The sequence below is a fragment of the Parus major genome, chromosome 3 (genome assembly GCF_001522545.3).
Source record: "Parus major isolate Abel chromosome 3, Parus_major1.1, whole genome shotgun sequence".
In the NCBI taxonomy this organism is placed as follows: Eukaryota; Metazoa; Chordata; class Aves; order Passeriformes; family Paridae; genus Parus; species Parus major.
The window spans coordinates 20,629,284-20,638,280 of record NC_031770.1 but is presented as its reverse complement, the minus strand read 5'-3'; positions in this window follow the sequence as shown (position 1 = coordinate 20,638,280).

The window sequence follows — 8,997 nt, the reverse complement described above, 5'->3', positions numbered from 1 at the left end:
CGAGCCGGAGGCGGCGGGGCCGGGGCCGGGCTGGGGCCGGGGCGGCGCGGGGAGTCACGGCCCAGGAATGCCAGGAATGTGGGGCGGCCGCTGCGGCCGCGGGGCCCGGAGACGTCGGGGACGTGACTTGGGATTTCTTTTCTCTTTCTCCTTCTTTCTTTCTTTTTATTTTTCTTTTTTTTTTTTTATTTAACTCTTACCCCCTCCCCAAGGAAGGAGGAGGAGGGTTGAAACCCACCCCGCGGAGGAGGGAAAAGGAGGGAGGAAGAGGAGGGCGCAGGCTCCTGCCAATCCGGGCGGGTGCCGGCGGCGGCTCTCCCGAGGAGGGCAGAGCTGCCAGGTGCGGGTGCCGGCCCCTTCCCGGCCCCTTCCCGCCCCTCCCGCTCCGGGGCTCCGGGCACGTGTCGTCCCGGGCCGCCCGGGAGCACCGGGGGAGCTGGGGGAGCACCCCCAGACAGACTTTGGGAAGGGGCAGGCGGGGAGCTGAGACAGGCTCTGCACGCGTGGGCCTGGAAGTTCCTGAGATCCTCCTTCCAGCCCTCCCGTACGGAGGCGCGGTGCCGCCCTGCTTTTCTGTAACCACTCTTCTGCCCTTCCTTAACTCCCTGTCCATCTCCTGCAGCCTTGCGCGACAGGATAGTTTTCTCTCCATTCCTCCCTGTGACTGCTTCTGCTCTTCCCATCTCAGCCCTTTCAGTCTCCTGCTTACTGTGTGACTCTCGCTTCTATAAAAGTGTGGTTATCCCTCCTCTTCCAGCTCCACAGAGGGTAATACCCGTGATGGAAAAACTCTCATGATGCTGCTGTCATGCCTCTGTGCCTTGCTGGAAAGCAAGCAGGAGAAAACCTGAAGTTGGCCTAGAACATGGTGGTTTGTAATTACACGAAATGCCGAGGACTTGGCAGATGTGGGAAAGCCCATCTGATGCCTGGTGTAAATGACAAAAGGAGCAGGGAACACATCACACTGTAGGAATACTGTCAGGAAGATTGAGGCTAACAACGGTGTTGAATCACCAAATCAAGCACGAATAAGAGCAATGTGAATAATAGATATTATGTGTAGATCCTCTTGTGCATCATAGCTAATGTGCAATTTGCAAAATTATTTTTGACTGAAAAAACTGTACTTATTTGAAATTATCCACATTCCAAAAATAATCCACATTCTAGAAAGCATATACAAATACCTCTGGTACCAATGGGCATCTACAGAAATGTCAAAGGCAGGTATCCCTTTAAAACAACTGTGACACTTTGAGGGACTTAAGGACTCTTGCAACCAAGGGAAATTATTGAAATAGTGATAAATGAGATTTGACGCTATTTTGGAATTGTTGTTACTGTTTGTTTCTTGTACCTTTTACTGAAGGAGTAAGTGAGCAGATTCACTGGAGTCAGAATTACTCAGATTATTAATGGTAAGAGGATCAGGAGCTGAGAGAGGGAGAAATAGCACAGATTCTTGATTTTGATAGATAAGTAATTGTATTTAAACACTGTACATGGAATCATAAGCCTATGCCTTACCTCTGGCATAATAATATTATAATTACATTTTGCAAGCACTCCTTTTCATCTGAGACTCTCAAGCATTTTACAAGCACCACACCTTAATGAAGTAAGTAATTATCCCCATTTTACATATGAGGCACTAAGAAGTGACACCATTTAGGATTTAAACTTGAATTGTACTTGACCATGTGTAGATACGAGAGCTTAGTGTAACTATCTGGAAGAAATATCAGGTGTCAGATGATAAAATGGAGCCGCTGTGCTCTGAACTGATACAGAAAGGAGATTACCTTACTGAGAAGAAAGTTGCAAAAGAGGGTAGTACACATCAAAACTAGGGTTTCATTTGTTTGGTTGCTGTCCTGTCCTCCCTATGATGAGCCAAGTGTAAGGATGCTGTTTTTAACACAGTAAATACTGACTTTTGCATCTGTGCCTCAGCGTGGTGTACTGGCTCCCTAAAGCGTTTTAGTCGGATTCCTGGTTTGCAGCTGGTCACTTTCACTTTCTCAGGTCTCTCTGCATTTGAAGTAAACTTGTTTAGGGAGCTTAGCTGCAAAGGACACCATGTTGCAAGAATCACTGACACGCTGAAAGATGGGCAGATTTTGTGGGGGAGATTTGATGTATTGGTTACCTGCTGGATCTGGTCCCCTAGAAGAAATAAAATTAACTAGAATAAATAAAATCATACTGCTTCTCAGCAAGAGCAAGGTCAGCTCAACAAACTCTTCAAAATAAAATGCATTGCAAATTTACCCAGCCAAGAGAAGCTCCTGAAACTGGGAATGGTGATGATCATTGCTTGTCCTGAGATTACTTAATGCAGTAGTAGACTTTCAGAGACTGTAGCAGTAGGTGCTTTAAAACACCAAACTTCCCAGACATTACAGCCTGCAAAGAAGTTTCCATATGTAAATCTGCTGTGTTGGTGCTACTATAGCTTTCTAGGACCATTAAAATCTATAATCTTTACATATATCTTTGTTCCTCAAGAACAGTCAGGAGTATATTAATTTGGGATTAAAACTAACCATTCTTATCTGCTAGTTGGGGAGTCATTTAATAAAAGACTAAAACTAGCTTAGGTATTACTCAAACTGTTTCAAGAATTGGAGGTAAAAATTATACAAATTATTGATTTGGTTCCAAATGCCTGTAATGGTTCAAATTTGTCCAGAAAACTCTGATGGTTAATCTTTTATCAGTCATATGTGGACTGGATTATGTACTGTGTATTTCTATGCTGCTAGGGAATTTTACAGCAATTTCTTTCACCTGAAAATACGACACCTCTAAATTATATTTAGAGATTTTATTGACTTGCTGTAATGACTTATGGAGTCTATTTCAAAAATATTTCCTCTGCTCTGGTATAATTAATTTTTTATACTGAATCCTGGTACAGAATACAGCACCAGGATTATTGTATTAAGTGCCCTACAAAATAGAATAAATATCTAAATAACATACAAATAGAAACATCTCAACAAATGAGAGATAACTCACTGACATAAGACTGTACCTCAGTTGCTTTAGCTACCAGTTTTTTGGCTGATGTTGGGCATGTAGCAGCACACCCCTTTGTCTGTTTTCTTGTCTGAAATTTGAGATAATGATAGTGATCTTAAGAAAGTGCTTTTTGATTTCCAGATGAAAGCAATGCATAGGAGAGAGACATTAATTTTTTTACTCAAATTTTGGAATTGGTACTCCTGAATTTTCTCAAACCCTTGTGAAAAAAAAGTCCAACATCATTCAGCTTAACCAAATGGTTAAATATCAGCAGAGGAAAATTGATTTTGTGTCAAATATAGGAGACATTTATTATGAAACTGTGCAAGGAATGTGTGGCTTAGTACCTTGATAGTAAAACCTGTATTAAACATATTTTGAGTGTGTTAAAGAATCTTGTTATAACACGGAAAAAAATCTCAGTCCTTGTTGGTCGGTAAAACCGTGTCATAACCTGTTTCATACAAAACTGTCTTTAAAGTCTGCTTAAGCAACAGCTGGTGGTTTCTCCTGTGAACAGTAGATGATGTTTAATTAGTTTTACAGTCATCTACATTACAATCAAATCAAAGAATGCAGTTGCAACACGTTCCCAATTTGTATTGTAAATGTGACCTTAACTGTGTTCCTAAAATCTGTGTCATGTGCTACTGCTGGGTACACTGACCTGATTGTAATGTAAGCAGAAATTTAGTGCACTAACAGAAATTCCCATTCCTAAAATCATATTAGTTCTTTATAAATTGATACTTGTAATGCTTGAAGCTTACAAAGAAAAAAAAAGTACTTCTCTAGTATTCAGTGCTATCATTAATTATTCCATTTAATAGTGCTTCTCAAAATAATCTCTTAGAAAAGGAATTTGGATTACACAACCTAGGAAAACAAACCTGTTGCCACCAAGCATGAACTAACATGTTATAGTATTCTATGGCTTATCACAAGTAAGCCAGCACCCAGTTTTGTAGTCCAGAAAAAGTCTTGGTTGATTATCTGTGCAAATAAACTAGACTGTGTTGGATATTCTAGTTTGCTTAGAGTTATATTCTGCCTGAGGACTTGTTTAATACCTGTGTGTCTTTTCAGCTCTCCAGTGATGGCAGTAAAACAAAAAACTTTTTAGTATTTGTGAATACAGTAATGAACTTTTGATTCCATGGTTGCCAGTATGCCAAAGGGGTTTGGGACCATGAATGTAGCTTACTATGCAACTATTACTCCTGTCCAGTGATGGAATGAATAACATTTTTACAGTTTCCAAAGATTACCTATTTGGATATCTTTGAATGTACCATTTAGCATGGTATTAGGTAATCAAATTTCTGAAGACAGTGTCCGCTTGAAGAAAATACCAAACACCAACCAAACCCGAAAAAATTTACTAGCTTTTATCAGAACTTAGCTTTTCAGTGTGCCTTGAAGTATCTATAAATCATATACACATCATATATATATCATATATATCAATATACACCACTGATTTATAGATGCTTTAGTGCCTGCCCACTTCTGATAATCTTCATGCATCTCAGCATGGATTTATCTGTCTGACTGTGGGCACCTCATTGAAAATTTGTCACTACTGAGAGATAAATGGTTTCTTGAGAAAGCAAAGCGCTAAAGTCATAATCTAAAATGTGGGTTTGGGACTGTCACAAACCTGTGTAACTTGAATTGAGACATTAATGTTTGCTTATCTCTGAGAAATGGGATCCATGCTTAGATACAAGAGCACTCCATATTTTAAAGTTTTCTGAAATGATTTTCTGCTGTGCATTGTAAAAGAATAAAACCTCAGCTGGATGTGTCTCAGCTTTTTGGAATCAGTGTATTGTTTCTAAAAGAGCTCTGATTTTTATTCTCACTTTTGGTCAAAACAAACAGGAAACTTTCTCTGAATTAGAGCAATTTGGGATGCTGAGAGGTGTATATATAAATATTATTTTCTATGCTGATTGTCATTTGTATGATAAGCTACATACTTTGCAAAGACTTGAAGTACATAAAAACATTTTCCTGGAAAGGATTAATACAAAAATAGTATAGGAAATATAAATAAAACTGTTGGCATTTAGACTTGGAAGAGGTGAGGAGATAAAATGATAACCAAAGTCATTGAGATGTAGGGAGCAGTTGTTTTCTCCTTCCATACTTTGTCTGTTGGATCATTTCAGTTAGTGTCTCATAAACTATGGCTGATTGAGATGGGTTTCCTACTACAATTACTAGGGCGACTGAAAACTCACTGTAGAGCTTGCCTGTAAAGATGGCAGAAGTAATGTTGGGGTGGTTATGGAGAGTATAGGATAAGGAAGTGTACTTTTGTCTTAAATAATCAGACTTTGCACAGAGAAACACTGGAAAATTTTAGAGTCAGCATTAAGATAGGTAGAGGCTAACAAGTGATTTGATTAGTTTGTCATGAATGGTGTAAGAGATGTTCTTAATTATCTCACTGCCTAACAAACGGTTTGACCAGTAAGTGAACACAACACAAAGCAAGTATAGATTCTCAGATAAGTACATGCGTAAAAGTTATATATAAATATATATAAAATTTTATACATACATATATCTATATCTATATCTATATCTTTATCATCTATATCTATATCTATATCTAAAACAAATATATGTGTATACTAAATAACAGTGGAATTTCCTCCCAATGAATTCTTGATTGTTGGAAGCCCCATATTTCAGCTTAAATCTTGGGTGTCAGGCTGCAGACCTAAAGTCCTGTGTCAGTGGCCAGGTTAAGTCAGATGGCAAGCAGTCAGCAGGGCCAAAATGAGGTAAAGACTTAATCTTTTAACAGCAATAATGATGAGTGGAAAGGCTTCTCTAAGTCTTGCACTGAGCAAGAAATTGGAAGCTGAACAGAAGATACTGGCAGATAAGCCATCGGATGTATGAAAGAATTCAGCATGCTGAACATGTCTTTTAGTGTTCTGATGACTCCTGTCAAGCATGAGGGAGAGGTGTTCTTTCCAGGATGATCCAGTAGTGTGCCCAAGCAGGCAGAACACCATGGAGAAGAGTATCCAGTACCTGAGAGAATTACCTGTGCTCAAGGTAATCTATAGGGATTCAAATAGAGAGCAGTCCCATGTAAATCCAGATGAGATCCACTGTACACAATCCATGAGACAGAAGTTTGTACAGAGCTGCCTTTACCTGATTCTGGGGGAAAAAAAACAATACCAAAAAACCTAAAAAACCCTGAAAACAAACCAAAAATAGAACAAACTTTGTCTGCAAGTTTGTTTTGTTTTTTTCCAGAGAATTTTATATTGTTTTTGTTTAGAAGCCTAATTTATTTTTAAGTGTGTGGGCACAACCTTAGCTTCTGTGATTCATGTTTGCAAATGCAGAGACCCACTGTGCAACCACTTCATTTGTCAACAGTCAGTCAAGGTCATGTTTTGCCAGAAGGAAAAATCATGCCAAACACAGTCTTGGTTGGTGGAATATATTTAAGGGTGAATGAAGCAGAAATCTGGAGTTTCTTTAAATTATACAATACTGTGTGTTGTGATGTAAAAGTAGTTACTGACAGAACTGGTGTTTCCAAAGGGTATGGATTTGTATCTTTCCTGGACCGTGTGGATGTTCAAAAAATAATAGAAACTCAAATCAACTTCCATGACAAAAAGCTGAAACTGGGGGCAGTGATTAGAAAGAAACAAAACTTGAATTCTTATGTGCATCCCAGATCATAACAAGGGAGAAACAAAGTTTGAGCTCAAGACTTTCATTTGAATACTTTATAGGAAGGGGATGTTCAAACTGAAGATTAAGCATAGCAAGAGCAGCCATGATAAATGATCAAGAACCTAGAATAGAGAAGCCAACAAAGAAGCAGAACTCAGACTTGAGAAGGCAATCATGCATATTAATTATTATGCATATTAATAATATCATGGCTGGGTACCGCTGGAAGAGTGGCCTTTGAGGAAAAGGGAAATTAAAAAATAGTGATAAAGAAAAGTTAATAACATAGATAAAGATGATAGAGGGAGAAAATTATTGAATGTAAGCCAAAGGAAAAACAAACCTTTGAGAGGTCTGACAAGAAATAGAGGTAACCTAATTTACCAGCTGGCATTTTCTAAATTCCCCATTTTAAGAAGGTGGTGGTAAACATGGCAAGAGTCAGAGACAGCTATAAAAAAGTACATGCCTTTTAGTTTATATGTAGCACACTTTTCTCTTAACTGCTTTTCTCTCTGGTTAGAAGAGAATGTTATTCAAAGTAGATGTACTTGTGTGTGGTTAAGCATACAGTTCTAACAAAAATTGTGGCCAAAGGAGATGCAGGCTATAGATCTGTGCAAGTTAGGAAAGAATGGACCACGAAGGATTCATGTTCCTAACTTACCAAGTGCCCTTTGAAATCTCATAACTCATTGCCCATAAGATACAACAGGTTTTGATAGCATAATGAATGTAATTTTTTGTGTTAACATATGCAGCATGAAATATTTGCTTGGTATTGTCATTTCTAGTTGGCAACAGAACTACAAAGAGAGGGGAAAATCACCATTAAAGAAACAAATGTTTTCCAATCTTATTTACAGTTTAGTAACTGGTAATTTGAAGCCCTGGACAATATGGATTTCATATGTCAGATCATAATGTAATTGCTGTAATTATTTATTATTCTCTTAACTGTACACTAGCCCTTTAAACATTATGCTAATGACTGTATTCATAGTGTTTGAAAATAATGTTTTTAGAGCAGGAAAGAAAGATGTAAATACCTTTTAATTACTATAACTATTGCTATACATATATATATACATATATACATATATACATATATATACATATATACGTATACATACATACATACACACACACACACACACATATATATACACACATATACTATTTGCTATTGCAAACCCATATTCAGGTAGGATGGTATGTGTTAATTTGCATAAAAAACACTTCATTTTAGATATTTGCTTTCCTCTTCCACCCTTCCAATATACTAACAAGTGCTAAACAAGTAACATTTACATTCAAAACAAACATTTACTAATATCAACTAACAAGCACCCTGGTTTTCAATCCTTTATATGTTTAAATAATTTACTATTGTTTGTTGTAGTGGGTCCATCTTTCTTACTGCTCATCAGCTTTAAATCCAGGGGTTAACACTTCTTGCAGAAGTTTGTATATTATTTAAAAATCACAATAATACTACACTGCATGTAAAGGTCAGAGAATACTTTCCTGTGATAAAAATTATTCAGAGTAATTGCCCTTAATATATCAGAGACTGAATTGAAAGCAGAAGCTGTAAGATAGTTTTATCCCTTTAAAACACACTGGTTATAAAACACAAGAATTCATTTTTTGTGTAATGGTTTCTTATTATCATTTGTGACAGATAGGTGTTAGGGATTAGAGCACAGGGACTTAGGGTCTTGTTACACGATGTTTTAGCTCATATGAGCTGGTGTCCCCACAGACCTCTTCATTCTCTCCTGCATATCCCTGTTCTACCTGCTGAGCTGGGACAGGCATTTATCTAACCAGATAATGTGGCAGTTTTCAGCCCAATGTATTTGTGTACGTGCTGATGCTACCAGAAAGGTCTTTGCTTGGCATAATACCTCTTACCTGTTTAACCTTCTCACCTGGCAGTTCAGATGAGCACCAAAGCTGTCACAAAGGAGCAGTGGTAAGTGGGGGACAGAAGGGAGTGTGGCAGTATGGCAACATTGCCTGGAAGTGTTTTAAATTGCCAGGAGCTGAACCTGTAGGTCCCTATACAGCACCTGCATGTGATTGACTGTGTCACCTTAGACAAGCTAGGTAACCTCAGTCACCTTCTCAGTGCTAGGAAACCTCCTCACTGGTGTTTTATAAGCTGTACTAGTCAATGTGATCCCAAACAATAGAGCAACTGTAGGTATTTGATCGACTAATGCATTCATCCAATTCACCCTTATGGGG